The 23,573-nt window shown below is 44.8% G+C and overlaps 1 long non-coding RNA gene and 1 pseudogene across 1 annotated transcript; both read right to left on the reverse strand.

The window, feature by feature from the left end:
• Positions 1-3,096: 3,096 nt before the first annotated feature.
• On the reverse strand, positions 3,097-18,914 carry LOC128504303 (ryanodine receptor 3-like; annotated as a pseudogene).
• Positions 18,915-18,926: 12 nt separating this feature from the next.
• LOC128504505 (uncharacterized) lies at positions 18,927-22,367 on the reverse strand. Its single transcript, XR_008355464.1, has 3 exons — positions 22,268-22,367; positions 19,689-19,747; positions 18,927-18,990 (listed from the first exon to the last, which is right to left on the reverse strand). It is a non-coding gene; the product is annotated as an uncharacterized LOC128504505 (long non-coding RNA).
• Between the last annotated feature and the right edge of the window lie 1,206 nt (positions 22,368-23,573).

A 23,573-nucleotide genomic window follows, 5' to 3' on the forward strand; every position in this document is an offset into this window, starting at 1 on the left:
ATAGATATATATTTATACATATATAGATATAGATAGAGATATATATAGATAGATGATAGATGATATATAGAGATATCTATATATATATATATATATAGATATATATAGATATATATAGATATATAGATCGATCAATAGATAGATATAGATGATGATATATAGAGAGATATATAGATATAGATATATATATATATATATATATATAGATAGATGATATACATATATAGATATAGATATAGATAGAGATATATATAGATAGATGATATATAGAGATATCTATATATATATATAGATAGATATAGATAGATAGATATAGATATATATATATAAATTGATATATATAGATATATATATAGATAGATATAGATAGATGATGATATATAGAGAGATAGATAGATATATCTATATATATATATCTATATATATATATCTATATCTTATTATAACTAACTAACTCTCAGTTAGTTAGATCAACAAACTAACTATTCAAGTTATACTCCAGCCCCCCCTTCAAGACATTTATGTTTGTTGTTTGTTTGTTATCTGATCATACCTACAGTTTTCTATCCAAAAATGCAGAGGAATTCCAAAATGGACATCTATTTCGTCACACAACCCATCCTCAGCTATGCCGCTGTATTTTGTTCAATGAAAAGCATCAAAGTATATTGGAATCAACAATCCTCTACCCTGAGGCTATATGGCCAAGTGGCCTGTCCCTTCAACCTACTATTTCAGAGTTGTACCTCCATATCATCTCAGACTTGCTCTTGTTGATCTCTGCAATATTTTTACTCCACTCTGGCCCCTCCCATACTCCACTCTGCCCCCTCCACCGTACTCCACTCTGGCCTCCTCCCCCTCCCGTGCTCCACTCTGGCCCCTCCCCCACTCCACTCTGGCCCCTCCCCTTCCCGTGCTCCACTCTGCCTCCTCCACCGTACTCCACTCTGGCCTCCTCCCCCTCCCGTGCTCCACTCTGGCCCCTCCCCCACTCCACTCTGGCCCCTCCCCTTCCCGTGCTCCACTCTGCCTCCTCTCCCATACTCCACTCTGGCCCCTCCACCGTACTCCACTCTGGCCTCCTCCCCCTCCCGTGCTCCACTCTGCCCCCTCCCCCACTCCACTCTGCCCCCTCCCCCTCCCATACTCCACTCTGCCCCCTCCCCATACTCCACTCTGCCCCCTCCCCATACTCCACTCTGCCCCCTCCCGTACGCCACTCTACCTCCTCCTCCCTCCCATACGCCACTCTGCCTCCTCCCCCTCACATACATCACTTTGCCATATACCACTTTGCCTCCTCTCCCTCCCATACTCCACTCTGCCTCCTCCCCCTCACATACGCCACTCTGGCTCCTCCCCCTCCCATACTCCACTCTGCCTCCTCCCCCTCACATACATCACTTTGCCTCCTCTCCTCTCCCATACAACTCTGGCCCCTCCCCCTCCCATACTCCACTCTGGCTCCTCCCCCTCCCATACTCCACTCTGCCTCCTGTCAGCAACAGATCTTCACTAGACACCAGGGAGCCGGGTAGAGAGGCAAAACCCTCTAAAAAAAAGAACATTTCGACGTGCATCACAGCTGGCAACAATCTACGAATTACCATATTTGCTCCATTATAACACAACCCCCCCCCCCAAATCGCAATCCCTGCCTCCGTTCCCTCAGACTTACTCACTGTGGAAATATTTCGCCCCTCCTCATACGGGGGACACCTCTCCTGAGCCAAAAGCCTCCCGGGAGCTCTTGAGTAAATCTGCAGAACCTTCAGAGCGGCAGCACAGATATCTGGGAGAAGTAAATAATTCAGACACACACAAGGTGTTCGTTCTCAGTCACTTCTCAATTTATTCATTGTTGCGAGCGGGTTTAAATACTATTACAGGGGGACTGCTACAAAACCATTCCCAAAGGAAAAATGATACACTCAGTGTCACGGTCAGGACTACTTGCCAAGCCGTGACTGTGTGGAGGGCATGGGCATGAAGGGGTTAATAGCACCAGGCCTCTGGATTTACTAACTTGACCCCTTAACTAGGCATAAGCTATACCAAATTAACCCCCAAATCCTGCCTGTATCCCCCCAGGTAGTCTGCCACCACTCACGATTTTGATACCGGATTCGTGAGAAATCCAAGCTAGAACCTTTATCTCTATATATATATATATATATATCAACCCACCCCGGGCAAACAACACATATATATATATATATATATATATATATATATCTCCAGTAGAACTTAATAACAATATGGTAACGTGGTATCCTCTCTTAGGGTTCGTGGATATCGATAATAGAGCCCAAACACAGACTTAGATTATGAATATTTTAATAACAGAAATACTAAGATTACACAGTGCCAGAATTACAAAAAAAAAGACATACAAAAGATAAATAAAACAGCAAACAGTTCTTAAAAACAAAGGGACTTAAACACAGGACCCTCACTCACGAGTTTCTCCAATAAGTAGGCCTGTGGGAACTCGTTAAATCCAGATGGTTCTTATGATGTTGTTCCGATCAGAGTATATCATGGAGTTCTGCTTTGAGCTCGCTGCATTGTCCCTAAATCAGACTTTTGCAAGCAAACGCCCCTCTGACCACATGACTGCTTATATGACACCATCCCCAAGAATCGGGTCCCATCTTTGATGTGCCAATAAGTTATGGTGGGGTAAAGGTGATGGAAACCCCCCCAACACTTAAGATAGGAATGGAATTCCTATAACTAAGGATCCTCATCAGTTAGGCCATGAATCACCACAGGGGTCCTTTGGGAAGATGACACCTCTAGCCAGAACAGATACAGAGGGCATTCACAAAGAAACACATTACATCAACCTCAGATTAACTCATTGAATGCTTAAACAAAGAAACTAACCACCTCTGCTGGGTTACCCTTCCATGCATCCACTACATTAAATGAGTTAATCATGACACTCAGCATATAGTGGGTACAACCACTCCATATCAAACACAGACCAAGGTACAAAGTTCTTATTTACACAAGAGTCAATATCTTCCTAGCATCCAGACAGGTAAACGTATGTTGTTATCTCGTTACATAAGGATGAGAAAGAAATCATTAACAAGACTCGTCTACGTTGGCAAAAGTGTCTACAACAACAACAACATGTATATTTCATATAAAATGGTGTTCATTTAAATTTCATATTTATATTCTGCCTCGTACTCAACCGTCAACAACACAACACAACACCTCTCTGACAACCCACCTGCTCAAGGAAGCGTACAACATTCCTTCCCACTACTCCCGACCATCGTAATCATCATCAAGCAAGCAAGCAATCAATCAACAGCTTCGACACATCATCGGAACCGGATCAACTCATCCCCACCCGACCCGTCCTCTCCTATTCTCTCACTTCCCCCGCCGACTGAATTGTAAACCGACAAGAGCGGAGCCCTTTGCGGCACATTGTTATTGTATATATGTATTTCTACATTGCTTTCCCGACCGCAACAGCTCCACAGAATCTGCAAGCACACTATCAAGAAATAAAACATTAACAGCTAACTGTGAATCTTACTGTTTGTCTGCCTGACCATTGGGGGATGTGTGTCTGTCTGGGTATATATAATACAGTTGTCTGACTGTCAGTCAGTCAGCATCTACATTACATTACATTTATTTATAAAGCGCCAGCCGATTCCACAGCGCTGTTACATTCATTAGAAAACCTTAGAAACAAACACAATAACAAAAACAGATGCAAAGGAGAAGAGGGCCCTGCTCTTGCGAGCTTACAATCTAGCCGGTGGTTGAGGGGAGTGAGACGATAGGAGAGGACGGCTTGGGTGAGGACGACTTGATCTGCTTCTCGTGTGTTGAAGCCGTTCATTTGTTCCAATGGCTGGAATTAGGATGAAGGTTGGGAGTACTGTAATGTTGTACACCTCCCTGAACAAGTGGCTTTTCAGAGAGGTTTGGAAAGTTGTGTACGAGGCAGAAAGTCTGACTCAACGGGTAAGAGGATTCAACAGGAGGGGAGCGGCACGGGTGACATCCTGAATACGGGAGTGGGAAGAGGTAACTACCTGGATCTCTTACTGTGCATCTTCCTCAACATACCCAAACACACACAGACATCCATATTCCTGGAATCCATCAATCAACTGTTTCCAGGTAGCAAATTATCAATCAACATGGCTGCCTCTCTACTGCTATATCTCCATTACAGCTGGATAAATAAAGAAATATTACAGCAGACCATTCAGCACCATGGACAGTGGGACCTTCCCAGCTACAGCCACCCAGTACACCAATAGCGCCCACTGCTACATTACAAGACAATGAGTGCATCTCTGTGACGATACGGATACCTGGAGCAGCCTCTCCCCCAGGATGGATCGTCCACAAAGGAGCGTTGCTGAGACCGGGGTCAAGTCGGTGACTGTACCTCCCCCAGGATGCTGGTCTCAGTAGGGGAAACTTCTGGAGCGAGGCTGAAGGGTCAGTAGACGGTAGCAGGTTTGAACTGAGCTGGGGTAGGCATCGAGTCCTTTAACCACTGGATAGGGAGGCAGGTATTGATCCCTCTGCCGCAAAGTACAGCCGTTACAGAGGCTGCCAAGTGTTAAGCTCAATGCTGACAGATCCCAAGACTCTGCCGCAACCCTCCCCAGAAAGGGACGCACGCCAAACTCTTGGGGAAGACTTCTCTGTTTATTTCAAGGCAGACAAGGTTATATAGGAAAACAAGGGGTGGGTCAAACACTACAAACAACCAAGTACTTTGTAGACATAAGGAAATTAACTCAGGCATTTCATTAATACAATCCAGTAGTTCACACCACAACAAAGGATCAATACCATCATCAGCTCAAGATAATGGCAGTGCAGACAGGAAGCAGCACCAATAAACATAACGGGATTATACAATGAAGGAACATTGGTTTGAAAAGACTAAATACACATTAACCCTTCTATGCCCGCAAGTCTCAGACGTCTACCATCACATGCACCGTGTCACTGCAGTCCGTTAACGCCACACAACACATATCATGATATGACATTCGTTAAATAATACAGTCAATGAGCCAAATACAGCATATCATCAATGCTGACACATTAGCCACCAGATAGATAGACATATATCACCAGATAGACAGACATATATCACTTACATGTCATCACCATCCCATCTTGAGCAGAGCCAAGGTCATTTATAATAGAACTAACTCGCAGTTAGTTAGTTAGTTAGATCAACAAACTATTCAAGTTATACTCCAGCCCCCATACACACCATCAAGACATGTATGTTTGTTAGTTTGTTCTTTTGTTTGTTAGTGTGACAGAATGACCTGTCATACAGGGGGCCCAAGGTACTCAGAGATGGCTCCAGCCTGGCTGCCAAACAGGCAGGAACTCCATTGTTAAACTAATCCCATTAACAGGATGGCTACCAGGGGGATATTCAGTAGCTAAAGGGGATTAAAGGTTGGGTTGGCTACCTGTTTATCAATGTTCATTTATGTTAATGAAGTTCTGTGGTTATATCACTCTATGTTTTACATCAATAAACTGTTCATTCCTGCTGTACTCAATTCAAGGTAGTTGTGTGTCTACTTATTGGGTACACATAGCAGGGTTCCAAGGTGCGCATGCTGGCTGGTGCTGGAAGTGATTCCGGGGACAAGAGGAGGATACATGTGGGTGATCTCTGGGAGTTACTACAGCTCTCTTGGTGAACCCGTTACAGTTAGTTTCTTGTTTTGTTTGTTATCTGATCATACCTACAGATTTCTATCCGAAAATGCACTGATTCATTCCAAAATGTACATCTATTTGGTCGCACAACCCATCCTCAGCTATGCCGCTGTATTTTGTTCAATGAAAAGCATCAATCAAAGTATATTGGAATCAACAATCCCCTACCTTAAGGCTATATGGCCAAGTGGCCTGTCCCTTAAAACTACTATTTCAAAGTCATACCTCCATATCTATCTTCTCAGACTTGCTATTGTTGATCTCCTCTCAATTCTCCAAAGGCATCAATGATTACACCTGGTTTGGTTGGTTTGTTCTTTGAACAAAACACACACAAAACAAATGAACATGACATTGCCAATGAAAACACATCAACATACACACATGAACTATAGCAACCAATTTCATTGGATTGGCCCATTCCAAACATCTATACATTAATAAGACACAATAGCTAACAATGCTATGTTTGGGTTGGCTGGTTGGTTGGTTTGTTAGTTAGGAAGGACTGACTTACTTTTACTTCTAAACGATTGCTTTACTTACTACAGTCATTCAACCACTTGTAGCAATAACACTGTCTATATGTAAAACAACAAACAAACAAACACCCTCTAAAAAAAAACATTTGGACTTGCATCACAGCTGGCACCAATCTAGGAATTACCATATTTGCCCAATTATAACACAACCCCCCCCCCCAAATCTGAATATTAATCTAGAAACAAGAGATAAAGCCAAAATTAGAAGACAGACAAACCTATAGGGAACAAGTTTGACCAGAAACTGTTCATTCATGGAAACTATGCAAACTCTTTGGTTTTTAAGAAAAGCTAGACCGTATTTGCTCCATTATAAGACAAGGAGGGGGTTTTGTCCAGCACAAATGCTCTGAAAAATACCCCTCGTCTGAAAATCAGGGTCGTCTTATAATCAAAACTCAAATAAGTCTGATTATGAGACTAAAGTCCAGATCCCCTGCATTGATGAAGGGGACCTGGATCCTCCTGTGTTATCCCCCCCCCCCCAAATTACCATTGCTTCTGAGTCCCCGGTGCTTAGTCCTGCCAGCGTGTAGAGCTCTACACAATTCACGTAGAAAAACTCTGCTCAATCATGTAGCGGACTAAGCACCGGGGGACTCGGAAACTCTGCTAAGTTTGGAGGAGAGAGGGAGTGTTAAATGGAGGGCATAAGGCGGCATTTCTGGAGGCAGAGTGCTCTGTGAAATGCCTTCTAACCCCCCATTAATGCCACTCTGCCTCCAGAAATGCCTTTTAACCCTCTATACGCCACTCTGCCCCATTATATGCCTTTTAACCCCTTTTAATCTGGAGGCACAGGGGCATATAGAGGATTAACACAACCCCAGCCTGTAGAGCTCTATGCTATTCGCGTAGACAACTTCCGCTGCAGCTGGAAGGAGGTGCGGTTAGCATCAGGGGTTGTCTGCATCCATCACCTTCCCCAACTGTCAGACATCAGAGTCCCCCGGTGCCAGGAACTCTCCTCGCTAACAGCCTGGGAAGGTCTATGCCGATGGATGCAGACAACCCCCGCTGCTAACCGCCCCTCCTTCCGGCTGCAGCAGATGTTGTCAACACAAATCGCATAGACATTTACACACTGCCCGGACAACACACGGGGGACTCGGAAACACCCGTAAGTTGGGAGGAGGGCATAAGACAGAACGATCCAGGTCCCCTGCAGCACTGCAGGGATCTGGATCTTAGTCTCATAGTAAGAACTATTTGACAACCCCGATTTTCAGACGAGGGTATTTCTCAGAGCACTTGCTCTGGGAAAAACATCACCTTAGAATCAAGCAAATACAGTATTACATCCTTTACAGAGGATCAGGTTAACAAACGCTCAATTAACTATACTTTACTCTAAGGTTACACATTTGGGAAGTATGACAAAACAGACTGTTGTATATACTTCTCCTCTCTCAAACCAATACCACCAATTGATATGCGTGGAGAATAATCCGCTCTGCGTTGTGTATTAATGATAAATGTAATACCCCTTGTTACCTCCTCCAAGAACTAACATATAACCGTATCCCCTTTTCCAGATAATATATATGTCTAGTTCTACTAAAGTTTTCTACCCGATATTACAATAAAACAGCCAACCCAAGATTCTTACCAGAGAGAGAGCTTTAATTAGAATCTGCCCAGATATATGTTACAGCAAAGACAAAACCAGAGTTACAGTATATACAGATGACAATCATTCATACCGATCACAAACATCCCATCTATCTAATTTCTGCTGCTAAGTGTGTATGCTGTGTGGGTGATGTGCCAAGGGTGAGACTCTCCAATCCAGTCTCCTTCTGTGTGTGTTTCTACAATGTCTTTTTAAGGGATTTCTCTATTGATGTGTAAATGAGGTCCCTGTCCTGTGTTCCCAAGACCCCACCGTGTGATGTTATAGACTTGCTATGTTTCCCATGCCTATCTCCAGGTGATGCATTTCCTTCCTTCTCTACATAGTATGTAGGTGTGATATCTTCTTACAGCTGTCTTTCCTGTTACTTCCCCCCTAAGTGGCTTGCAGCTATCATACATACATATATACACACATAAACTTAATCAAGCACATATTAATTACAGATATACATACTTTGTATTTACCCCAACACAGACTACACCTAATAACATCACATTGAAGTTAGTTAGTTAGTTAGAGCTAAAAGTCATCATGGTGGTGAGCTTAAACCTCCACTTCTGGGTAAGGTGCTCAAGCACCAGCTAAAGCTGAGCATATGTCATTACACCTTGCTTGGAACATAGGAACATAGCAGCGATTGGTTAATAAGGAAGGAACTATGGCATGAATAAGGAGAACGCAGGCATTGGACGCACCATGAATAATGGCCAAAAGGATGACAATTACAAACAAGAAGAAAGTGACGTCGTCAAACACGATGCGGTACATTTCATACGGATCCCCTGCGGGGTCTTCCATCTCATCTCCGATGCCACCTCCGGCTCTCACCCCCACATACATGTGGAAAAGACGAGAACACTGCAAGAAAAGGTTGATAAATGACGCACCCTACTTTCGTTGTCATTTCAGCTCAACTCACCAAGCATTTGCTTGTTGGGTGCATATTTGGGACAAGTGCATGTTTGTGCCCTTACCGTCATCATGTCATCACACTTCATATCAGGATCGTCCTCATCCTCGCTTTTGTTATAGAATCGACGGGAAAGGTTGAAGGCCACCACCGTGTAAAGATACACAACAACAAACAGCTACAAGTCCCGCCGTGAGTACCAGCTGCAAGAGAAAAAGCATCGGTGTAAGTAAGTAAGTGCTGAGCTGCACTTCAGTCAGGTACAAGACGTACAACCGGCCCTCGGCTTCTTTACGCTGTACCCGAAGGCAGCCGGGCCGAGCCAAGCCTCTGCTTTCCATCATCACGCTGCGTGCCAATGATCACTATTCCAATATCTGCTCGTCTTAACTGTGAATGTAAGCCGGCGGTTCCAAATGAGGAAGCTATGAGGACATCTTAAGCATTGCTTTTCGCCTTCATCCACCCCTTCAAATAAATAATACCCACCGCAGAGAATACAGCCAGGACCGCTACTTGTGCTTTGCTATGATGATACAGCATTCAATACATCAAGTATTTCTATGATATATGATTCAATCTAGGTCACTTCATATAAGGCAGTATAGGAAAACAAACATATTAGACATATACAAACAAACACAATATTATATATAGCAATAACAAACACATATGACACACACACAGGAACCTTATAAATCAGGTAATCATATTAATATGTACACTAGCTGGGGTGTATAAGGAAGGGGGAGTAGAGCAGCAATGCCTGTAGTGTACATCATCTCTTTTTTAACACTTCTTATGGGTTTAAGGCATTCGTTCCTCTTATTACAACGCTGTCATCTTGACATTTTTTCTGAGGGAAAGGAAAATCAGACAGCATTTTCCGCCTTTTGCTAACGGAAATGACACAACTTTTTCAGTTTAATCTGTTAACAGAACAAAAAGAAAACACGACAGCAGACGAGAGACGGCCACTTCTTGTGACTAAAATGAACAGTCCGCGTCGTGTTTCAAGCAGCTGTTCGGTTTCAATAATTCATGAGGAAGCTACAACAAACATGGCAGAGGAGGGAAAGAGAGAGAGCAGGCGTAGTATTCCACGAGGAAGAAGGGCAGGTGAATTAGAAAATAATAATTAGTAGATAGATACACACATAGATAGATAGCACTAACAAACAAACAACACAGCACTCGATACAATACATAAATTCTAGGCCTAGAACAAGACTGGAATTGACAGATTAAGACAAACCGATACATTAGGTGGACCGAGAGCCCTGCACAGGACTGGTGTGTGTGCCACTCCCGCAACATGTGTGTGACCAATCCCACCCGCTCCCGCCACTAATGTAGCCAACCCCACCCACCCCCTTACCTCAACCGCAGATTTCCCGCACAGTCCCACAAGGCTGCCTTCACATTGCTCCCTCACAACATCTCTTTTCTTCATCCGCCCAGGAACCCAGCAGAGTCACGGGAAGTGACATCACACCACGTGACTCAGCTGGGTTCCTGGGCCAAGCAAGAGTAGAGATGCTGTGAGGGAGCAACACGAAGGCAGCCTTTGCGGAACTGTGCAGGGTTACCAAGACCCACAGGTACAGTGCCTGACCACCTGCCCGCAACACCAGCAAGACCGCCCGCAAGTTGTTTTGCCCAATGCAGTACCCTAGTGGAGAGTGCCCAGCTTGCAAGCTTACAATCTTGACGAAACAAGCATTAGGCACAGACAAAGGGTCAGAGGTAGTGCGGCTTCTCCAAACAAGTGGGTTTTGAGATGTTTCTTGAATGTTGGGAGGGAGGGTGAAAGGTGAAAGTTCCATGGAAGTACATTCCAGAGATACGGGGGCAGATAAATCTTGTAGACGGGAAAAGGAAGAGGTCATAAGTGAGGAGGAGAGCCTTAGCCCATGGGGAGAACATAAGGATCGAGTAGGAGAGTATTTGCTTATGACAGCACACATGTATGGGGAGGCAGTATTATGGAGGGTCAGTACCAGGACTTGAAATGTCATTCAAAAGGTCATTGGGAGCCAGTCAAGGGTTTCACAGAAGGGGAAGCAGAAAAGGAGCAACGTGCAAAGAACATAAGCCTAGCGGCGGCATTTAGGACATACTGTAGAAGAGAGAGAGTCAATGCCAACCAGAAGAGTGTTACAGTAATCAAGACGGGAAATGACAATGAGTGAATGAACCAGACTTTTTGTGGCTTCTTGGGTGAGGAATGGGCAGATGCGAGAGATGTTTCTTAGGTGCAGGCAGCAGGATCTGACAAGGGACTGAATATGAGGGAAAAAGGAAAGGTTAGAGTCAAGGATTACCAAGGCCAGCCCAAGACATAACGCCACCTGAGGCAAAGTTGAAAGCTGCCCCCCCCCACACCAGGGGTCATTATCTAACCTTCCTCTCCCTCCCTCCCTATTATCTACCCCCCCCCCCGTTGCACTTACCTTTCAGCAGTCCTGCAGCAAGTCTCCCTGCTCTGCCGCGGTGCGCACTGCTTTACTGCTGAGAGCCGGAAATGACGTCATTTTCCAAGATTACTTTTCAGGTAGCGTTGTGACATCCATGAAGAAATAGCAGACAAGCAATTGGTAATACGGGACATGAGAGATGTAGAGAGATCGGGAGAAGACAGGTAAGTCTGCATATCGATGATACTAGAGGCCAAATGAGTTGATTGGTTTGCCTGGGGATGATAGGAGTCGGAGTACAGCCTCTTTATGCCATGCTACCACCACCACCCCCTTACACATCCATGCTATCACACACACACTCATTCACAAACATTTAAATACTCAATCGTTCCATTAATCACACATACTTCACACATTAATCACAAAAACCCCCTTACCTGAACTGCAGATCTCTCACTCAAAGACTTCTGCAGGGGCCCGTCTGCGCGAGCAACTTCTCTGGCCCCGCCCCCAGAGAAAGGAGGGGGGAGGTAGAGTTATGTGAGGACTTTGCTAGCTTCCTGTTCTCCTGCTGCTAATAGCAGAGACGCTGCTCGCGACCAAAGCCCGGTAAGCAGCACGGCCCCAGCAGACATTTTTTGGAGGTCTTATTAGAAGACGACCTCGATTATTCCGAGCATTTGCTCTGGAAAAAACCTCGTCTTATAATCGAGCAAATACGGTATATTGCACATTATATTTACTGTCACTCTTACAATTATAAGCCCAACACTTTATTACATCTTTCCATATTGTTTGGCCTACAGATACCAATCATTTACGCACCATGACACGAGGGATCCTTCTTCGGGTTGGGTCTTTTCCACCGGGCTAAAATCTAGAGCGTTTTTTATCCAGACCCAGAAGTTCAGCGATTCGGTCTGCCCCGTACAAGTCGCCGTATTTGTTGATCACCTAAATACGCAAACAAACAAAAGCTGCACACAACGGTTGTTGAATTTTCAAGGTCCTCCTTAAGGTGAACACATATTTTGAATGGATCACTGTTATGGTTTGCTAGGGCTGCAACTATATCGTCTTTAAACAGGAGAGAATTTGAAGGGGAGCAGCTTCTAAAGCCTAGGGGTTTCTAGGAAACATTGCCTATATTTCTGCAGATTTACTACTGTCACCTTTGTAAACAACTTGGAAACTCGGGAAACAGGTTGTCCCTGGCTCGTGTCAGTAATGGACTGTGCTGTCCTCCGTGACCAACGCCAGCTTATAATGTCACATCCCGGCCTTCCTGCTCAGAACGATGTGCAGCACCATGTACTATACATACATATATATGTGTGTCTGTGTATATATATACACACACACACACAACTGCAACACTGCATACTAACACACGATACAGGAGTCACGGCGATGTGATCTTTGTATGCTCTGTAGATTATCTAACCGCTAGAGACTCTGCCTCCCCATGGATATATGAAGCCTGCCTGCTCCTGACTCACATAGATTCATATGCACCTACTCTAACACTTTACAAAAGACAAATATCCGCGTAAGCAGAAACCTCGCATGTTACATAAGACCGCCATTTATTATTCAGCTGCTCATTAGTTTAATTCGCACAGCGTGCGCTGACAAAGACACCGTATAGTTGTTATTGTTGTTATATATATGAGGCACTGCCAGCCTAATGGGAAGTTGCCCACTATCCAGGTCGGCCAGTCAGGCCCTAGAAACACAAGCGATTGAATACCACGCGCTGCAATAATCTATCACAACGGGTCAGTTATGTCATAAATGTTAAATATAACAATGATACATAAACGAGGATTACTCTTTACTAGGTGAATGCGTGCTTCTAAGAGTTCAACTGACCTTGAATCCCCACTTAGATGGATTCTTCATTCCCCTATTTATTTTCATAAAGTCTGGCATTGTTAATAATGTTGGCGATGCTGGGCGGCAGCATTACTGATAAACTTTCATTGCAGAATTCCATTTAATGGGTAAGTCATTTGGAATAACACCACACTTTGATGCGCTGTTTGATGTATAAAAGATACACGGAGAGACGCTGCCGGCGACAAACTAAACGTAGAAGGAGACTGGGTTGGGTGACGTTACTTGCCTCCCCTCCCCCTCCCAGAGAAACATGACGTTTGGTACTTAAAGCATTTGTTCAACCAACACATTCTCTAAGCGGTTATCGCAGCACAATGTGACCCGATGTGGTAAAGTCCCACAATACATTATCACAGACAGACAACAATTACATTTGGCAGATCAAAGGAACCAAAAGAGAAGAAGAGGCGAGCGCATGCACACGATCACAGACACATCAATGAAAGCATCCCCCCCGGGCCGTTCCCCGGGAACGTATCGGCGTTTCTATTCTCCCTCTATGACGGAAGATTGTTATTTGGGACTTGTTTAATTTACAGAGGTAGCCGCCGGAAGCTTCGGTACAGTAAATTCACCTGGCGTTCAGCTGGGACTTAACATCTCTTCCCCGAGACTTCATATCCATGGTAACTTAAGCCAGTGGATGGAACGCTCAGATCACAATGTGAAATTGCACAGAAAAGTGACAAAGCGCAAATCGGTTTTCCGCGGTGCACACGACCGGCATTGCTGTTACTCGGCGATAAAGCTGACGGGCAAACTGGAAACGATACCGACAGGGATATTTACTAAAGGGCTCCTGTCTGAAAATCCTGCTGTTAGCAACAACACTACATGACTTATCGCACATGTCTCAGTAACCCAGATCCCACATCCCCCTAAGCCTGCGGCTAGCAAAAACATGAGGTAGGAGACGCACGCGCCACACTATCAGCCAAGCAAAATGCGTCGGGTGCGGAGACTGATCGCGGCACGCGCCGATGATACAGTCAAGTGGGTTTTGGACGTGCCCCTCAGCCAGCACTCCAGATCAGTGCCGCGTATCCGCTTTCCAGAAGGAGAGTCACTGGCTGGGGGTTATTAGTTACCCACGTAATAATACCACTAAACATATTGGGCTTTTGGACAGGATCATAGTCTAACAAACAGCTCCGGGGGCTACCAGCTGGACAGCGAGACTTTTTCTTTTATGAGGAGTGAATTGGAGAAATGGCTGAAATGGCTAAAATAACAATGGCTGTTGGCACAGTTCCTTTGAGGGAGTTTTTTCAAACATTTTCCCTATCATTGCCCCTTTAAGCTGCTGAATCTTTCAGAACTTTTTAAATACTGATTGCTTTGACCACTAAGCGCACCGCTAGAGAAGTGAATCGCAAGCAAACGTGGCCAGTTACGTTACTTACCTTCCTCTTGACAAATTTATCCCAGTCATTATTAGGAAAAAACCTAAAAACACAGAAAAAGGATATATGTTGTTTTAAATCAAACAAACAAACAAGCAAAACATACAATACTGCGTTTGACCCCTTTTAAGATCTAGCTTGTTATCCACTACGCTGGAAGCGTCTCCGCCACCCTTTGACATATCGTTTCTGACCGGCAGGCTTTGACACGAGTGCTCTGCGTGTGTATACTTTATACACGGATACAGTTGAGTTATTCGTTTTGCATAGCTGCACGACCAATGGTAACACACTGTCAGTTGTGTTTGTACATGCGCTGGCACCTTCCCGCTAAAGTACTGAGACGACTAACCGGAAAGTGCAGCTTGGACGCTGCTGGGTTCGACTTAGAAAGGCTTTTGCTCGATGCTCTGAAGCACTGCCTGATGTCCCGCATTGGCTTTCTAGCTGGAGATACATTAATGGCGGATACATGTCTTCTTTCAAAGCCGCTCCAGCCACAGGGGCCGATAGAGTGGCGTCCATACGAGAGCCCAATACGTTTTACTCATTGGGAAAAGACACACCATGCCTGTGTGCATGGACAGATGTCATATATAGATCTAGATATATAGAGAGATATATATAATATATATAACCCCCGGCATAAGTCGTGAACTGTAAAACCATGCTAGCCATCGCTTATATCCACAGCCAAGAAGCGCAGGCCACAGATGATAAGACAGGGCAGATCCAAGGCACGCGACTTACAGGGTGTTTATGACGAGCCGCTCCCACTGCCCTTTGATGTCGTCGCCTGGCGGCTGCTCCGTGATGTACAGACCGTCAAACTCCACGTTGCGAGCAATTTCTTTCTCTCGTTTAAATCCCACAAGAGGAACCTTTGGGGAGAGGGAAGAATGTCACGGAACATCTGGCAGCGTTGTTAGTAACATTTTTAGTCTGGTTTCGTGTCGGATAGCGGATCAGCCACAGGTGGGACCGCAGTTAATCCCTTCCGGGGGAATCTGCCTTGATTCACTTGACTACAAGCTCACTGGGGAAACAGGGGGTTTGTTGTTATTGCGAATGAATTGCCGAACCGTCAAACACAAGCATTTCGTGGAATTCTTTGTGTTAAAAGGGCATTTCACTTCATCCCCAATGCCGAGCTTTGTTAGGAATATAATTATCAACGCTGCCCTACAGGTAAGGATAGGAAAAGGAAACGAGGTCTGCTGGGATTGATCGATGGGCGCATATGTAATCAGTGTTGCTCAAAAAAACAAACTAATTCATCATGGCAGGTGGATCCCTGCAATCACGCATGTGAACATCATGTGAAATACATGGCGTGGACGCATTGTCAGGGAAGGAGAAGGTATGGCTTGGTGACTGGGGTAGAAAGCATCCATTCCCCTTAGGACTGGAGACAGAGCGACATCATTCTGCGCTGCCCCCTGTGTCACCGATACGCGGACAGACAGAGGACCTCCGTACGCAAGCCTTCCGCGTGCCTGTAATGCATGCCAGCGTGGCAAATAGCGTACCTGCGTCTGGAATATCATCCCAGGACCTACAACTCATCGGCCAGGTTCCTGAAGGCACTACGGGAAACTCCATCTACATTTTACAGGAAAGACACGTTCCGGTATATACAGTACCTTCAGGCAGTAATATCCAATAACGCAGAGAAACGACATAACGGTATGGATGATAGCAAGGATGCGGAGGGTCGGAGCCATGTAACCGGTGTTCTCTTGCAGCACAAAATAAACCGTGCCTTCGTCTGCATCCTCCTCCTCCTCACACCTTCGAGTCGTTGTCTGGCTCTTCACGGGAGGGTTCCTCTGTCACCTGCAGAGCAGCAAGCCGTTCACATCCGTTTAGGACCGTTCAATCAAATATACTCCAAGCTTCAGATAATCCGTAGACGGTTCACCGTGTGTCAACTTGACAAAGCATTCAAACTCTTTACATACCTGTGATGGCGGCAGACCGAGCGACGAGCTTCTCAATCCTGAATGAATGCTCTCAAAAACTTTTACAGGTAACGTTTGGCTTTAAGTTTAAAGTATAATAAAAATAAAAAGGATCTATGTCATTGTTCACCCCCCTCCTGCCACGCATTCGGCCGGCTAAGCGGCATAACGAGCCGCGTACAGGGGAAAGCGGCGAGGAGCTGCTGTGTCAAAGAGACGATAAAAGCCGGTCTGGGGAACGGCCACTGAAATGTTGGTCTTCCAAGAAACTTCGCGCAGGAAAAGAATTAAAGAAGAATAATGCAAAAGATTTTATTCCTACCGCACTTTGACTGACGACCAGAAAAACATTAAAGAGACCGTATTCTAGCGAGTGCTTTACCTTGTAGAACAACAGGATGAAGTTAATGGCAAAAGCAACCAACAGGGCCAGAAATCTGAGATTGTAGAAATTCCGGCCCAGGTAGTTCTGAAATCAAGAAAAAAGGGTAAGACATTCAGTTTCTGGCGTTCTATTGTACGCACCGGAATTAACCGCCCGTCATATATATTTTATTACTTAACCATAGCAGATCACATGAAATCGGACATACGTGGCTTTATGGGGGCAATTGGAATAGTACGAGAGATATATGTTGGCCACGTCTACCCAAACTGGGCTGCTAATCACAAGTCCCAGTGAAATGTAATGGAAGAAATGGGCCGTCTGGATTAGGCAGGGGGTAACAAAGCGAGGGGCTCTGTCTTCTGATGATCGGTAGTCGTGGAGCTCAGATAAAGCTCAGAAGCAGATGTTCCGCTGCGCTCGTCTTTTCATTCTTTCCCTCTCAGCGAAAAAAATACGATTAGAACGTTTGGACGCTCAAAGCCACGCGGCAAGACACGCAGGACACATTTCTACATTTTAGATGGTAAACGTTATGGTCGGGGTAAGGTCCCGTCATTCGACACCAGGACCAACGTTTGGAATCTTGTTTCTTCTAAATGAATGGTAACTAGAAACAGTCTAATGAAAGTGCCCTGTACAGAACAAGACAAACGCTAAAGCGTCACCTGAGATAAAGGAGACGTTTCGGCTTCCATGCAGGAATTGATCGGAAATGAATCGTTATTAGATGAAAACGTCACGTGCGCTTGAGGTGGGGAGACGGATAAAAGTCCCTGTATGTGTAGACTATTATTGAACATCACTACAGTTTTGGCTTGGCCTGAGCCAGCAGGGAACTCACTGGGACAGATTCTTATGACGCGGTCACTTGCTGTCAGGGGCGAGCTGGGCCGGGGGGCAATTGCCCCCCAGGCCGCCCGAAATCTAATCGAAACGGCCGCTGGGTGCTGATGCCGCCGGCCGGAGCTTCTTTAATACTTTTTTTCTTTAAATGTATTATGGCAAGCCGATCCGGCTTGCCATATTAAATTTAAAAAAAAAGGTATTAAAGCAGCGCCGGCCAGCAGCATCAGCACCCAGCGTCCGTGTGCGACAGCCGCCTAGTGATGGGAGCAATTTCTACGTCGTGTCACTGACATCCGGTGCTCCAGCAGTCTGAGTGCGAGGGGGCGGAGCTTTCACCCCTGACGCTGCTCCCGTCACTATGCAGCCAATCTTCTTTGTAAAGAAGCTCCAGCCGGTGGCATCAGCAGCACGCATCGGCCATTTAGATTCAGCTCTCCAGTGTCACCTCTGTCCCCATTCAGCCCATGTCATTACTGTCCCCATTCAGCCCCCCCATGTCATTACTGTCCACATTCAGCTCCCATGTGTCAGCTCTGTCCCCAATCAGCTGTTCCAGGGAATTAATATTTGAGAGTGTATGGGCCCACTTGATCCTGGTAGGGATTAGCCTTAAAAACACTTTCCCTGCTGCTGTGTACTATACGTCCCATAATTCTCAGCCAGTATCATGGGGGGCATTTACCTGGCTGAGCATCAGGGGGTCGTTACGTTTTGCATTTTTCTTACCATCCTTTGTTGCTATTAAACTGAGTTATGTTAAACCACATTTGAATCATATTTGTATTTTTATAATCAATATGCGTTAGAAAATCAGTAAAGATGGGCTGATTCGGTGGCACAATGGGCCACTTGACTTGCCCCCCAGGCCTTAGGCTGCTAGCCCTCCCCTGCTTGCTGTGATGTTGGAACCCCATTTAGAGGGTTGTCAGTGGTGGGTAAAGCCTGAGTTACACCTCAAAATAATGCTTCATTAACGCTCAGAATCTTAGGAATGAACTACACAAAAGTGAAGCACAACAAAGAACCAGGCCCAGCTGGCAGTTTTCTTGCCTGATGAAGAATATTCTCAGAATCTCTTACCAGCATCTTAGTTTGGAAGATCTCCAAACCGGCCAGGAAGTTTGCTTCCGGCTCCTCTTTCTTTTGGCCGCGTCTTCTCTTCTCGATTTGACCCTCCTTGCTTTCAAGGAATTCAGACTCTTCATCTGCCTTAGCTTTGTTCTTTTTCTCGCCGTCTTCCATGCTGAGAAAATAATTGTACCATTAGGTGCTGATGTACAGAGTACAATGGCTTTGGCTAACAGGCGGACCCAAGCTAGTCAAACACATTACTACTTATTGTAGTCATCCGTGCCAAGGCGTCGTTAAGTCGCGCAAAACGTAATACAGGCAGAAGTGCCGATATATTTCAGAGACCGGATAGCCAACAGATGGCTTCCCAGGTGTTAGTCAAGTAGATGTCCCACTATTACACGTCGTGCCAGCGTTACACGGTATAATATTGTTCTGCGCCTCAATACAACAGATTGAAAAGCCTTCCTGTTCCGGCTTTTCATTAACGTGTTAAGGATGCTCAAAAGCGCTAAAGCAAAATGGATTCATTGGAAGAATTATGCTTTTTACAGAATCTAGGTATAATCTTACTTAGACTGTAAGCTCCTCAGGGCAGGGACCTCCTTTCCTAATGTATCCATACCCAGTGTACCCCAGTGTGCTTGGCCACAGAATACACTACATAACGGCACCTGGCCCGTATTGCGCTCTAAACTATAAAGTGCTGCGTTTCTTATTTTCCATCAGCTTTTTCTGTTCTTGGAAGTGCTTAGGGAGACGGATGCTTTGATAGCAAGTTAATGAAGTTCAAAGCATGTTAGTCCGTTTAATGTAATTCTCCTTTATCTAATTAATAATCAGCATTCAAAGCAAACCAGAGAAACGTACTCAGCCTTCTCGGATTCGGCCTTCAGGTCGTCCTCTTGCTCTTTGGCAATTTCTGCTGCCTGTAATCACAAGGTAGGGACTTCACTAGACACAGATCGGCGCCGTTACATTTCCACACAAACAATTCAATTAGCATTGCTGTCGGCGCATCTTCAACATCTCTTACTAGCGTTGGCCGGGGCGGCTCGAGAACTTTGCGGCCAAACTAATTAATTCAGACAAGATTTTGGGCATAAAAGAAGTGATATTTCCCACCAAATCTAAGCTGTAGACGGATTGTGAGATACCTAAGCACTGGTGTGCACAGATATGCCACATCACGTGGAGACATTATATACACATATACATATATACCTATACATAGCCACACGCATATATATACACAATAACCTTCGAATTACACCCCAACCCAACATGTGACTATTTTAACACCGTTTAATTTATTATATGAACTGAAGGCTCATAAGATGTTCATATAATATTTTTCAGGCTGTTGAGGAAGCAAGATGGACTGGAAAAGGAGACGAGACAGGCACAATCAATGATTGGAGACTGTGTCTTTCTCTAAGCACTTTGGAGCAGCTCCAGGTGACTTGGAAGTAGATGTAGTAAGAAGGTTGGTGTCACCGAGATGACCGCTTGTAAAGAGTTTGTTTAAAATCTGGGTGTTGGGAACCACAGCTCACACGGAAATTCACTAGCATTGCGACAGTAATGACATTAAAGTAACTAGGAAGAAGCAGCAGAAGCTTCCTAACGGCAAATGTACTCATCCTGCCCAGAAATATTCATCCAACAGCCAGGACAGAAGGCAATCAGTGGCACTATCGGCAGAGTGCGACCTTTCATCCAGCTCCCTTATATCCAGGTATATATAACTTTGTATTACAACCTAGTTTGACAAACACCGTGTTTGGGTTCTTGTAGCTTTTATTATTATGTCAGTAAAATAAGAAGGTGAATAGAGAGAGGTCATTGCAATAAAGAGATGAACGTGTAAATTGTACGTTTTTTATTGCAATTTTTCTTCTATTTAAAATAATGTATTTTTTTATCCGATTAAGCGATTAATCGAAAAAATAATCGGCCAACTAATCGATTATTAAAATAATCGTTAGTTGCAGCCCTAACAGAGAGCGCCCCATGCAGTATATCTACAGAGAGCACCCCATGCAGTATATCTACAGCGAGCGCCCCGTGCAGTATATCTACAGCGAGCGCCCCGTGCAGTATATCTACAGCGAGCGCCCCGTGCAGTATATCTACAGCAAGCGCCCCGTGCAGTATATCTACAGACAGTGCCCCGTGCAGTATATCTACAGAGAGCGCCCCGTGCAGTATATCTACAGCGAGTGCCCCGTGCAGTATATCTACAGAGAGCGCCCCGTGCAGTATATCTACAGCGAGTGCCCCGTGCAGTATATCTACAGAGAGCGCCCCGTGCAGTATATCTACAGAGAGCGCCCCGTGCAGTATATCTACAGCGAGTGCCCCTTGCAGCATATCTACAGACAGCGCCCCGTGCAGTATATCTACAGCGAGCACCCCGTGCAGCATATCTACAGCAAGCTTCCTAACGGCAAATGTACTCATCCTGCCCAGAAATATTCATCCAACAGCCAGGACAGAAGGCAATCAGTGGCACTATCGGCAGAGTGCGACCTTTCATCCAGCTCCCTTATATCCAGGTATATATAACTTTGTATTACAACCTAGTTTGACAAACACCGTGTTTGGGTTCTTGTAGCTTTTATTATTATGTCAGTAAAATAAGAAGGTGAATAGAGAGAGGTCATTGCAATAAAGAGATGAACGTGTAAATTGTACGTTTTTTATTGCAATTTTTCTTCTATTTAAAATAATGTATTTTTTTATCCGATTAAGCGATTAATCGAAAAAATAATCGGCCAACTAATCGATTATTAAAATAATCGTTAGTTGCAGCCCTAACAGAGAGCGCCCCATGCAGTATATCTACAGAGAGCACCCCATGCAGTATATCTACAGCGAGCGCCCCGTGCAGTATATCTACAGCGAGCGCCCCGTGCAGTATATCTACAGCGAGCGCCCCGTGCAGTATATCTACAGCAAGCGCCCCGTGCAGTATATCTACAGACAGTGCCCCGTGCAGTATATCTACAGAGAGCGCCCCGTGCAGTATATCTACAGCGAGTGCCCCGTGCAGTATATCTACAGAGAGCGCCCCGTGCAGTATATCTACAGCGAGTGCCCCGTGCAGTATATCTACAGAGAGCGCCCCGTGCAGTATATCTACAGAGAGCGCCCCGTGCAGTATATCTACAGCGAGTGCCCCTTGCAGCATATCTACAGACAGCGCCCCGTGCAGTATATCTACAGCGAGCACCCCGTGCAGCATATCTACAGCAAGCGCCCCGTGCAGTATATCTACAGCAAGTGCCCCTGCCCCATGACCGCTCACTGTCTAACTCTCGGCTGTCCATGTATATTTTCTAAAACAACCACATTCTTTTTTTTATAAGAAACAGGCTACACATAGGGCGATGGTAGGCCAAAAATACTTCTGTTTTTTAAAGTAGGAAACGGAAGGACTTTGCTACCTGAGACTTGTCACCTCCCAGCACGTTCACCATGACCTCCATCACCGTCTCATGCATCCCCAGCACACGCATCAAGTTTGGATGCTGATAGAAGACTTTGTTGTTCATGATGTCGCTAAAAAAGAAAAGGTTATACATCACTAAGACCATAAATAACGAGTTCCAAGATGTCTCACATGTGGGGGTTTTCCATAAAAATATCAGGCAACAGAACCCAAAATCTTGCATAGTAAGTAAGTTTCACAAAAACAATATGTATGTTTCTATTACGAACCGCTGTTAATAGTGCTTTTATACATACGTGTGTAGAAGTTAAGACAATAAATTATGCTTTTCACAACGCACAGAGGATTCCTAGGACAGCCTTGATGGATAGTGTAACGTCTGATTCCAAGGGTCACACGTAAGGACGCCATTTGGCCCCAGGCTATTATAATTGTTTGATGTTCGGTCTGAAATATTTCCTTCATTACATTTTAGATTTATTCAACTTCATGTTTGTGTGTGGTGGGGTATTTAAGTGTGGGAACATGTGTCTTTGGGTATGTTAGTGCCGAGTATCTAGCTGTGTTGGTGCATGTGTCTGGATTCTTACTGCTTTTTGCATTATTGCCAAATAATCCTCTACTAACACGCATTACACAGCTAAAAGGCCATATTTTCTCAAAAAATGAATGAGGCGCACACACACACACACACACACACACACACACTTCTGATCAAATGACCAACTGCATAAAAAACGTAAACCATTAATATATACTCAGTGAGGGCTCTATCCCAATTGGTTACTTTTACTTGGTGTTGTTCCACCTTCTCTGCTGAATTTAACATTTTAGGCGAATGCAAAATTAGAAATAGCATTCCTTGCACTGTTACATTTCTAAACATTTACCACAATTCAACAAACAGATGTGCAAAGCATACAAGAGCGCTCAATTAAATGGAAGCCATTGCCATGCGCCATATTTGATTTGTCTCTTCTTATTTCATTTGACCTCGATTGTGCACAGGAAAGGGAAAAATGTACAAGGGATAGTACAGATACCCAAACCACTTATCTCCTGGTTGAATAGTATGTCCTTGCAGTTCTCGAAGAACAACTTATATACCAAAGCTCATGTCCTACCATTGGCACAACAGATCAACTCTAACACTTATTTGCTGAAACCTACCCGAGACCATCAATCATCAGCATCTCCTCTTCTTTGCCCATACGGACACTGAGCGGATTTGTCCCAGAGAAGCCAACAAATGAATAGTGTCTTCCACGGAGGCGCCGCCGATGGTGTAGGTTTTCCTCATG

Source organism: Spea bombifrons, chromosome 9 (genome assembly GCF_027358695.1).
Source record: "Spea bombifrons isolate aSpeBom1 chromosome 9, aSpeBom1.2.pri, whole genome shotgun sequence".
NCBI lineage: Eukaryota > Metazoa > Chordata > Amphibia > Anura > Pelobatidae > Spea > Spea bombifrons.